Source organism: Bufo gargarizans, chromosome 3 (genome assembly GCF_014858855.1).
Source record: "Bufo gargarizans isolate SCDJY-AF-19 chromosome 3, ASM1485885v1, whole genome shotgun sequence".
Taxonomy (NCBI): Eukaryota; Metazoa; Chordata; class Amphibia; order Anura; family Bufonidae; genus Bufo; species Bufo gargarizans.
This window is the reverse complement of record NC_058082.1, coordinates 345,502,403-345,515,444: the sequence shown is the minus strand read 5'-3', so window position 1 is coordinate 345,515,444 and position 13,042 is coordinate 345,502,403. Positions and strand designations below refer to the sequence as shown.

Genomic DNA, 13,042 nt, shown 5'->3' with positions numbered 1-13,042 from the left:
AAATGGAACATTCACTTCAATGGGTCCGCAAAAAACAGAAGTTACTCCGTGTGCATTCCATTTCCGTATATCCATATTTCTGTTCCGCAAAAAAATAGAACATGTCCTATTATTGTCCGCATTACGGACAAGGATAGTACAGTTCTATGAAGGGACAGCTGTTCCATTCCGCAAAATACGGATGTCATCTGTATTTTTTGCAGATCTGTTTTTTTTGGACCGCAAAATACATACGGTCATATGCATGAGCCCTAACTGACAAGGTGCACTGGCTGTAGGACCAAGTCCATCCTTAGACTTTAGAGAAATATTCTCTATAGATGAAGTGTCAGGGTTTGTGGATCTGAAGACGTTGCCATAATAGGCCAAAAACCATCATCTCATTGTGCCATGGAAATACTATACTCTACTCCTCCAAATTCAACACTACAGGCATTGTCATCCTCACCGTTGTTACACTAGACACCAGAAGAGCTGAATTCAGTGGTGTGAAAAATCAAGCTTGCTGCTGCTGGCAAACGAGGATGGACTATAGCCAAGTTAATGCAACTATCTGTCTATCCAATTTCCTAAAATACATACTAACACAACTCAGACTTTCTATCCTTTACATTATAGTCAATAAACCACTGGGTAATGTTGATCTCCACATCATTAATTGCTACCATAGATTAATAAATGGGTGCCGTGGCCTATGGTTCCTCATCATTCAGTGCTAACTACCTGTGCAATACTTATGCCTCATTCACACGTCAGTGTTTTACGGCTCATGCCCATGAACGTAAGGGCTCCGTGCCCGTGCTGCGGATCACATGCGGCAGTTAAGCAATACACGGGTCACCAGCCGTGTGCATTCCACCAAATCCGGAAATGGAGTGCGGAAGCACGGATCGGAACCCCACAGAAGCACTACGGAGTGCTTCCGTGGCGTTTCTGGCCGTGCCTCTGCAGCACAAAAAAGTAGTGCATGCACTACTTTTTTGCCGTGTGGACCGTCGGATGGGGATCGTGGACCCCACTCAAGTGAAGCCCTTAGTCAGTAAATTCCATCAGTGATTTTGAGCCAAAATCAGATGAGTCTCTAAACACAGAACACGAGCAGATCTTTCCCTTATACCTTAGGTCTGTGAAGGTTCCAGTCCTGGTTTTGGCTCACAATCACCGATAGAACTGACTGGCCAAACACTGAAGTGTTAATGAGGCATTAAATAGTAGGCCACCATTTGGTGGGTTTTTGGCAAACCCCTCCTGGTCTGGCCTTTAATGTGATACTTACCTGCTTCTCGTTGCTGGGTCCCTGCTCCTTGAATATAGATTGTAGTTTTTTTGGCCTTTTTTGGACAGATGGGAAAAAATGGATATTCATGGATGTGGAGATGAGCAAATTTCATATTTTGAAATTCGTTCACGCTTCGTTTGGTGGTAAAAGCAGAATTGCCTTATGGATTCTGTTACCACCGACCATAACGCAATTCTATGACGGAATGCTTAACGGACTGCCTTTATAGGCATTCCGTTATTCATTCTGTCATAATAGAAGTCTATGGCCTGCAAAACGGATCCGTCCCATTTCCGTTATGCAGGGGAGTCCTCTCCTGCATAACGGAAACGGGACGGATCCGTTATGCAGGCCATAGATTTCCGCAATATCCAGTCCCCATAGCTCTGTGTGCTTTTATTGTGCAAAAAAACAACTATTTGATACATATGCAAATTAACCTGAGAGGAGTCCTGTACGTGAGATGAGTCAGGGGCAGGACTCATCTCAGGTTAATTTGCATATGGATCAAATCGGTTTTTTTTACACAATACAAGCACAAAGAGCTATGGGGACTGGGTATTGCGGATGTGCTAGCGGCCATCTAGCAACCCATGTCCTCAGCTCTATAAACAAAATCCCGGTGACAGGTTCCCTTTAAGCATTCCGTCATAGAATTGCGTTATGGTCTGTGGTAACAGAATCCACAACGCAATTCTGCTTTTACCACCAAACGAAGCGTGAACGAATTTCAAAATATGCAATTTGTTCATCTCCACATCTTCCTGTCACTTTTGATAGATTTTTCACTGGATTGTGATGGAAAGCGCCGCATCCGTTATTTTGCTGGATGAAATAGCCTAAATATCTGCGCTTTCCCATCCAGTTAAAATAAATAAATCAAACAGGAATGCAAGTTAGAGAAAACATATGCACTTCCAGCATATATTTTTCTACAGAAGCCTATGCACCTGTGTTTGAGCAAAAATGGTTATGTGTAACATAAAAAAAACTAGGTGTTAAAGAGGCCTAATATTCCACGGATCTTCTAATAAAAGCAAAAAAAAAAATATTTCATCTGAATACATCTATTGGATTGGCAATACTTAGTTTAGCCCAAAGTAATAATATTTTTCTGTACAGATAAGCATCATATGATATGCAAAAAAGGCATTCATATTGTTGCAAAAACTTGCAATGAATACTGAGCTCACACAAATGTACCACAAAAATGAACACACGTGTGTCTGATTGTGGGTCATACGATATATGTAGGTGCAAACATTGAACCTGAGTGCCTGAGCCACCATCATTATTCCGAAAATATTAAAAGGGGTTTTCCAGGTTCCATGATAGGTCATCAATATCAGATCTCCTGTCTCTCTTCCTGCATAGACATACAGGTCCTTCTCGAAAAATTAGCATATTGTGATAAAGTTCATTATTTTCTGTAATGTACTGATAAACATTAGACTTTCATATATTTTAGATTCATTACACACCAACTGAAGTAGTTCAAGCCTTTTATTGTTTTAATATTGATGATTTTGGCATACAGCTCATGAAAACCCAAAATTCCTATCTAAAAAAATTAGCATATCATGAAAAGGTTCTCTAAACGAGCTATTAACCTAATCATCTGAATCAACTAATTAACTCTAAACACCTGCAAAAGATTCCTGAGGCTTTTAAAAACTCCCAGCCTGGTTCATTACTCAAAACCGCAATCATGGGTAAGACTGCCGACCTGACTGCTGTCCAGAAGGCCATCATTGACACCCTCAAGCAAGAGGGTAAGACACAGAAAGAAATTTCTGAACGAATAGGCTGTTCCCAGAGTGCTGCATCAAGGCACCTCAGTGGGAAGTCTGTGGGAAGGAAAAAGTGTGGCAGAAAACGCTGCACAACTAGAAGAGGTGACCGGACCCTGAGGAAGATTGTGGAGAAGGACCGATTCCAGACCTTGGGGGACCTGCGGAAGCAGTGGACTGAGTCTGGAGTAGAAACATCCAGAGCCACCGTGTACAGGCGTGTGCAGGAAATGGGCTACAGGTGCAGCATTCCCCAAGTCAAGCCACCAGAAACAGCGGCAGAAGCGCCTGACCTGGGCTACAGAGAAGCAGCACTGGACTGTTGCTCAGTGGTCCAAAGTTCTTTTTTCGGATGAAAGCTAATTTTGCATGTCATTCGGAAATCAAGGTGCCAGAGTCTGGAGGAAGACTGGGAAGAGGGAAATGCCAAAATGCCTGAAGTCCAGTGTCAAGTACCCACAGTCAGTGATGGTGTTGGTCCACTGTGTTTTATCAAGGGCAGGGTCAATGCAGCTAGCTATCAGGAGATTTTGGAGCACTTCATGCTTCATCTGCTGAAAAGCTTTATGGACATGAAGATTTCATTTTTCAGCACGACCTGGCACCTGCTCACAGTGCCAAAACCACTGGTAAATGGTTTACTGACCATGGTATTACTGTGCTCAATTGGCCTGCCAACTCTCCTGACCTGAACCCCATAGAGAATCTGTGGGATATTGGGAAGAGAAAGTTGAGAGACGCAAGACCCAACACTCTGGATGAGCTTAAGGCCGCTATCAAAGCATCCTGCGCCTCCATAACACCTCAGCAGTTTCACAGGCTGATTGCCTCCATGCCACGCCGCATTGAAGCAGTAATTTCTGCAAAAGGATTCCCCACCAAGTATTGAGTGCATAACTGAACATAATTATTTGAAGGTTGACTTTTTTTGTATTAAAAACACTTTTCTTTTATTGGTCGGATGAAATATGCTAATTTTTTTAGATAGGAAATTTGGGTTTTCATGAGCTGTATGCCAAAATCATCAATATTAAAACAATAAAAGGCTTGAACTACTTCAGTTGGTGTGTAATGAATCTAAAATATATGAAAGTCTAATGTTTATCAGTACATTACAGAAAATAATGAACTTTATCACAATATGCTAATTTTTTGAGAAGGACCTGTACAAGCAGCGAGCAGGACGAGAGACAGGAGTCGGCACGTGCGCAATAAAGGTAATTAAAGAGCCTACATACATCATACATACGCTTACATCTCATAAATGACTAACACATATATTTGTTACTCTTCTAGAGATAAATATATACACACACTACTCAAATGCATACACCATATATCCGCTACACATATATATATATATATATATATATATTACACACACACACCATACATAAGCCACACACATATACACATATAGAACTGCCTGACTGTCAGCAGAGATGAAGGCTACCTTTACATGAAGTAATCACCTCCACTGTATGAAGACAAGCCACCCATATAGTGATTGCTCATCCCCATAGAGAATCATTGTTCCTGTGCAGCAGACAGCTGTTTGGACAGCATGATTTGCTGCACAGAAACAATTATTTTTGGTGCCAGTATTACGACCCGATCACCAGATGAACGAGTGCTGGGTGGCATTAGACGTTAGCGGCTGATCGGCTGTATAGCCAGCTGACAGGAACCTGACAATTAACTCATTTTTGTGATTAATTTGTCCAACTCCTGCCTCGGTAAGACACTGGAGCAATGCAATAGTGGTGCTGCTCCTACTGGCTCAAAGTCTGCCACTTGATAGGGGAGGGCCCGGTCACAACCCCTACATCCAGGAACATTACACCCCTGTCAGCGCTCATCTCATGAATAGGTTGTGAATAGTGAGCTGTAATACTTTACATTAATTTGGACCTATAAACTTTTTCATTACTGTCTTGTTACAACTTGCCCATTGTTTCTTAAAACATATGCCTCTACTTTCCTATGGACTTTAGGCCTGAATATGCTTAAAGGGAACCTGTCACCGGGATTTTGGGTATAGAGCTGAGGACATGGGTTGCTAGACGGCTACTAGCACATCCGCAATATCCAGTCCCCATAGCTCTGTGTGCTTTTATTGTGTAAAAAAAACAATTTGATACATATGCAAATTAACCCAAGATGAGTCCTGTCCCTGACTCATCTCACGTACAGGACTCATCTCAGGTTAATTTGCATATGTATCAAATTGTTTTTTTTACACAATAAAAGCACACAGAGCTATAGGGACTGGATATTGCGGATGTGCTAGCAGCCATCTAGCAACCCATGTCCTCAGCTCTATACACAAAATCCCAGTGACAGGCTCCCTTTAAAAAAAAAAAAAAAAAAAATGTACACCATCTCCCATCACCCGTCAGTAAATTCCTGGGGAGGGGGAAGATCTGGACCATGATAAAAGGCTGAAGAACAGAAGTAGTGTCTTACAGCTCAAAGAAAAACAGGATACTAGACTGTAGACCCCCCATAAGAAGGAAGCTATTAATGGACATGGGCACAACATACATGTAAGTACCTAGAAATTCATACATTAAGGCTACTTTCACACTAGCGTTCGATCGGATCCGTTCTGAACGGATCCGATCATAATAATGCAGACGGAGGCTCCGTTCAGAACGGATCCGTCTGCATTATATTGGCAAAAAAAAGCTAAGTGTGAAATTAGCCTGAGCGGATCCGTCCAGACTTTTACATTGAAAGTCAATGGGGGACGGATCCGTTTGAAGATTGAGCCATATTGTGGCATCTTCAAACGGATCCGTCCCCATTGACTTACATTGTAAGTCTGGACGGATCCGCATGCCTCCGCACGGCCAGGCGGACACCCGAACGCTGCAAGCAGCGTTCAGGTGTCCGCCTGCTGAGCGGAGCGGAGGCTGAACGCCGCCAGACTGATGCATTCTGAGCGGATCCGCATCCATTCAGACTGCATCAGGGCTGGACGGAAGCGTTCGGGTCCGCTCGTGAGCCCCTTCAAACGGAGCTCACGAGCGGACAGCCGAAATCTAGTGTGAAACTAGCCTTACACTGACTATACAGGTAAAATACTGCGAGAGACTGAAGGAACACACACATTAACAAAATCACAATTCTACAACTAATTTTCTGTTTAATAATTTACAACACAGAAAGTGCAAAAAAAAGCAGGCCCAGCATAAAAATGTTTCTGTTTAACTAAAATAGATACCGGTAATTGATGCATTTTGTACATGGACACTACATATACCGCACAAAATATTGGAGCATTTATTATCTTAGCAGGTAAGACTAGCAAACAGGACACCAATGCTGGTTTCGCATTGCACACATCAGTCTCAATACTAATAATACAAAAAAATAAATAAAAATAAACAAGACATAAAAATGCAGGATTATAGGTATATAAAAAATATGATGACAGCACAAGTGCCTAAGGCGGGATTTCACTATGAAGTACTCTATGCATTGTGCTGCTTCTCATTCCCTCCCCTCTGTGCCAGGTAAAAGATGTGGTGGTCTCCTAATTGGATGCTACACCTATCACTCAGAGCAGAGGGGAGGGGCTGTGAAGCAGATCAATACAGAGAGCACTCACAGTGAAGCCCCACCCTGGGCACTTGCAGGAGCGGAATCAGACAGAATAAACGTTCATATTCACACTGCTTCTGATGAGAAAAGCTCCACAAAAAGGTATGATTCTATTGCTTTCCACATCCCTACCTAGCAATGCCAGCAGTTTATCATGGTCACACTCTTTAGGTAGTAGATTCAATAGGAAATTATATAATTTATGTATACCTTATGTATAGAAGCAGCAGGGAAATCAAAATTTAAAACATTCTGGACAAAAACTCTAATAAAATTTGCTGTGAATGGTTACTTGTGGATTTTGGTGTACAGTATGCTGTGGATCTGTGATGGATTTGACCCCATGCGTTGCAAAGGGTGAAATCTACAGTGAAAACCTACAGCATAAATTAACATACACTTTACATACATATACTTTTAATGACAACATAGCTACAAATAAATGCACCAACATACGTGTGACACAGAAGGGGCACATATATGAAAATACTGCACAGAAGCTAGTCACACATGAAACACTGGACACATGCGGCACACATGACACTAATACATGATACATATGTCACATGCTGCACACACAGCTGATACATACAGAAGATCATAGGTTGCACACACCAATCACAGATTTGTATGCATACAACACTGATACATACAGCCAGGTCCATAAATATTGGGACATCGACACAATTCTAAAATGTTTTGCTCTATACACCACCACAATGGATTTGAAATGAAATGAACAAGATGTGCTTTAACTGCAGACTGTCAGCTTTAATTTGAGGATATCTACATCCAAATCACGTAAACTGTGGGAATTACAGCAGTTGCATATGTGCCTCCCACTTGTTAAGGGGCCAAAAGTAATGGGACAGAATAATAATCATAAATCAAACTTTCACTTTTTAATACTTGGTTGCAAATCCTTTGCAGTCAATTACAGCCTGAAGTCTGGAACGCATAGACATCACCAGACGCTGGGTTTCATCCCTGGTGATGCTCTGCCAGGCCTCTACTGCAACTGTCTTCAGTTCCTGCTAGTTCTTGGGGAATTTTCCCTTCAGTTTTGTCTTGAGCAAGTGAAATGCATGCTCAATCGGATTCAGGTCAGGTGATTGACTTGGCCATTGCATAACATTCCACTTCTTTCCCTTAAAAAACTCTTTGGTTGCTTTTGCAGTATGCTTTGGGTCATTGTCCATCTGCACTGTGGAGTGCCGTCCAATGAGTTCTAAAGCATTTGGCTGAATATGAGCAGATAATATTGGCCGAAACACTTCAGAATTCATCCTGCTGCTTTTGTCAGCAGTCACATCATCAATAAATACAAGAGAACCAGTTCCATTGGCAGCCATATATGCCCACGCCATGACACTACCACCACCATGCTTCACTGATGAGCTGGTATGCTTAGGATCATGAGCAGTTCCTTTCCTTCTACATACTCTTCTCTTCCCATCACTCTGGTACAAGTTGATCTTGGTCTCATCTGTCCATAGGATGCTGTTACAGAACTGTGAAGGCTTTTTTAGATGTTGTTTGGCAAACTCTAATCTGGCCTTCCTGCTTTTGAGGTTCACCAATGGTTTACATCTTGTGGTGAACCCTCTGTATTCACTCTGGTGAAGTCTTCTCTTGATTGTTGACTTTGACACACATACACCTACCTCCTGGAAAGTGTTCTTGATCTGGCCAACTGTTGTGAAGGGTGTTTTCTTCACCAGGGAAAGAATTCTTCGGTCATCCACCACAGTTGTTTTCCGAGCTCACCGATGCGTTCCTTCTTTTTAAGAATGTTCCAAGCAGTTGTTTTGGCCACGCCTAATGTTTTTGCCATCTCTTTGATGGGCTTGTTGTGTTTTTTTAGCCTAATGATGGCTTGCGTCACTGATAGTGACAGCTCTTTGGATCTCATCTTGAGAGTTGACAGCAACAGATTCCAAATGCAAATAGCACACTTGAAATTAACTCTGGACCTTTTATCTGCTCATTGTAATTGGGATAATAAGGGAATAACACACACCTGGCCATGGAACAGCTGAGAAGCCAATCGTCCCATTACTTTTGGTCCCTTAACAAGTGGGAGGCACATATGCAAACTGTTGTAATTCTTACACCGTTCACCTGATTTGGATGTAAATATCCTTAAATTAACCCCTATGGAGCAGGCTCATTTTCACCTTAAGGACCAGGCCATTTTTTGCAAATCTGACCAGTGTCACTTTAGTGTGAATAACTTTAAACGCTTATACTTATCCAGGCCATTCTGAGATTGTTTTTTCATCACATATTGTACTTCATGACACTGGTAAAATGGAGTCAAAAAGATTCATTTTTATTTATTAAAAAAAATACCAAATTTACAAAAAAAATTGAAACATTAGCAAATTTCCAAGTTTCAATTTCTCTAATTCTATAATACATAGTAATAACTTCAAGAATAGTTATTACTTTACATTCCCCATATGTCTACTTCATGTTTGGATCATTTTGAGAATGTCATTTTATTTTTTAGGGACGTTACAAGGCTTAGAAGTTTACAAGCAAATCTTGAAATTTTTCAGGTATTTTCCAAAACCCATATTTTAAGGACCAGTTCAGGTCTGAAGTCACATTGTGAGGGCTACATAATAGAAACCACCCCAAAATTACCCAATTTTGGAAACTACACCCCTTAAGGTATTCAAAACTGATTTTACAAACTTTGTTAACCCTTTGGGTGTTCCACAAGAGTTATTGGCAAATGGAGGTGAAATTTCAGAATTTTGGGCAAATTTTCCATTTTAATCCATTTTTTCCAGTAACAAAGCAAGGGTTAACAGCCAAACAAAACTCAATATTTATTGCCCTAATTCTGTAGTTTATAGAAACACCCCATATGTGGTCGTAAACTGCTGTATGACCAAACAGCAGGGCGCACAAGGAAAGGAACGCCAAATGGTTTCTGTAAGGCAGATTTTGATGATAAAAAGTGACCACACTAAGAAACTATACCCCTTAAGGTATTCAAAACTGATTTTACAAGCTTTATTAATAGTGATGAGCGAACTTCTGTTTTAAGTTCGGCGTCTAAAGTTCGGCTTCCGGTTAGCGGAGAATCCCGATATGGATTCCGAATACCGTTGTGGTCCGTGGTAGCGGAATCAATAATGGCCGATTATTGATTCCGCTACCACGGACCACAACGGAATTCGGAATCCATATCGGCATTCTCCGCTAACCGGAAGCCGAACTTTAGACGCCGAACTTAAAACAGAAGTTCGCTCATCACTATTTATTAACCCTTTAGGCATTCCATAAGATTTAATGGAAATGAAATTTCAGAATTTCTATTTTTTTGTAATTTTTATAGAGCAGGTTCTTAGGGACGCGGCAATACCTAATATGTATACTTTTTTTTTTAATTTTTTTTTTAGGTTTTACACAATAATATCATTTTTGAAACAAAAAAATAAAACATGTTGTAGTGTCTCCATAGTCTGAGAGCCATAGTTTTATTTATTTTTGGGGCGATTGTCTTATGTAGGGTATCATTTTTGTGGTATGAGATGACGGTTAGATTGGCACTATTTTGGGGGGCATAGGACTTTTTGATCACTTGCTATTACACTTTGTGATGTAAGGTGACAAAAAAATTGCTTTTTTGACAACGTTTTAATTTTTTACGGTGTTCACCTCAGGGTTTAGGTCATATGGTATTTTTATAGAGCAGGTTCTTACGGATGTGGCGTTTAACATAAAAAAGCATTTTTGAAACAAAAAAAAAATCATGTTTTGTTTCAGAGACAGTTTTGTTTTTTTGGCCCATTGTCTCATGTAGGGACTAATTTTTTGCGGGATGAGGCGACAGTTTGATTGGTACTATTTTGGCGTACATACGACTTTTTTGATCACTTTTATTACCTTTTATGGGAAGTAAGGTGGGTAAAAATTTCAATTTCATCATAGTTTTTTTTTTTTATATGGCGTTCACCGTGTGGGGAAAGTAACATGACCGTTTTTTAAAGATCAGGTCGTTACGGACGCGGTGATATCAAACGTGTAGGATTTTTTTTTTTTCAATCAGTGATAAGTGTTTTTTTATTTTTACTTTTTTATTTTTTTTACATTTCTTTGACCCAGACCCACTTAGTTTTTGAAGATCCAGTGGGTCTGATGCCTGTATAATACAATACAGTACACTATATAGTGTACTATATTTTCACTTTACTTTGCCTTTAGCAGAAGTCTGATCAGCACCATGGAAAGCTGGAAGCCTGTGAAGGCATCCGGTTGCCATGGTAACCATCACCCGCTGCCACAACAAAGCAGCGGGTGATGGGGGCCCCCTCCCTCTGTGATCCCGTTCAGAATCTGGGTCTGAAAAGGCACAGCAGTCCCTGATGGGAGAGGGAGGGAGCTCCCTCCCTGTTAAACCCTTCCATACAGCGGTCCCTACGGACCGCGGCATGGAAGGGGTTAAACGGCTGCCATCTGTGTGATGATGTCAGCTGTTTCAAGCAGAGTGTCAGCAATGTGCTGACACTCTGCTTTACAAGCTTGGTCATCCTGAAAATGAGAGGGAGGGCGAGCGGATGATTGCGCGCCCTGCCGCACCACCACCCGCCAGCACATCACAAAGAGGGCTGCAAAGGGGGGGTTAAACATAAATGGCATTTTGAAGTTTCTGATCCCCTTGATCAGGGACCGAGGGGATCAGAAACTTCTGAAAGAGCTGCAATTGACCTGTGGTTTGCAGCGATTGCCGATATGGGGGGGGGGGGGGGGGTCACAGGACCCCCTCAGCATTGTCACAGAGTATCTGCTGAATGATTTCAGCAGGCACTCTGTTCCGATCACTGCCCGCCGCGCTGCGGATATCGGAAGTACCGGGACATCTGGGTGTACAGGTACGCCCTGTGTCCCCAAGAGGTTAAAGCTGACAGTCTCAGTTAAAGCACATTTTGTTTGTTTCATTTCAAATCCATTGTGTTGGTGTATAGAGCCAAAAATTTTAGAATTGTGTTGATGTCCCAATATTTATGGACCTGACTGTAGTTCACATGCCATGCGCACACCAAACATACACATAAAACAAGTACAGCTCACTTAAATGTTAAGCATAAATGTCTGGTATAGAACTTATTAAATTATAACCTCCACATATTGCACATAATTTACATTTAAAGGGGTTGTCCCACCATAACAACTTATCACCTTTGTACAAGACAGGTGATGTGTCTGATTGGTGGGGGTCTGACTGCTGGAACCACCACCGATCAGGAGAACAGGGGTGTGCTGCCATCCCATTCAATTACATTTTGCTCTACTAGTCCATGTGCACAAGGGTCTTGGGACCACATTCTTGTGATAGTGGGAGTCCCAGAAGCCCCACCAATCAAAGGCTTATCACCTATATTATGATAGCTGTTATTATGGTGGGCAAAGAGGGCTGATGGCACTGGGGGGGGAGCTGATGGCACAGAGAACTGATTGCAATGGGGGGGCTGATGGCAATGGGGAAAGCTAATGGCAAAGAGGACTGGTGGCATGGGGGGGAGCTGATGGAGGACTGATGGGGGGCTGATGAGTTTTTATAATAGAAAACTTTCTTAGTTTTTTTTCTCATTAGAGTACGATTAATAGTTGGCGTAATCGGTAGAATACTTGATTACTAAAATAATAGATACCTGCAGCCCCATCTACCACACCCCATGCACACAGAGGCACTACAGATATCTGCTGTAACTCACTTAACCCCTTTCCCATGGCAAGTTGCAGGGTGCATTTCCTCCTTCCATATGTTCAGGGCCCTGGCACATTTTGCCACCTTACATACTCCTGACCTCTAGCAGGCCACTGGCATCAAGCAGCCTATGCCTAAAAAAGATTAAAGGGGTTGTCCGGGTTCAGAGCTGATCCCAGACATATCCTCATTTTCACCCAGAAAGGCCCCCTGAAATCATCGGAGCATTTCATACTGCGATACTGAGCAAGACAAAGTATTTTTTGTTTATGTTTTCACACTGCTAGGAGGAGGCTTCCGGCTAGCAGTGTATCCGGTGACGTTATAGGCTTGGGCAGCTGATGGCACTGAGGGGGCAGCCTGATAGGTTGTTATAAAGAAAAACTTATTTTAATTCATTCTATTTGTTATTAGAGTACTCGAATACGCGCAGGGCAAAGGAGAGCATCATATTTAGGGGGGCTGCCTGGGTGAAAACAGGGGTATGTCCAGGTTCAGCTCTGAACCTGGACAACCCCTTTAAGTGACATAGAAGGAAGCCACAGGATAGGGCTGGCCAACCTGCGGCTCTCCAGCTGTTGTAAAACTACAATTCCCACCATGCCCCGTGTAGGCTGATAGCTGTAGGCTGTCTGGGCATGTTGG

At 42.0% G+C, this 13,042-nt stretch overlaps 1 protein-coding gene across 1 annotated transcript in view; it reads right to left on the bottom strand.

The window, feature by feature from the left end:
• LOC122932952 (protein argonaute-1) overlaps nucleotides 1-13,042 on the bottom strand; it is a 94,776-nt gene that overhangs the window by 36,222 nt on the left and 45,512 nt on the right. The gene's annotated exons all lie outside the window — the stretch shown is intronic.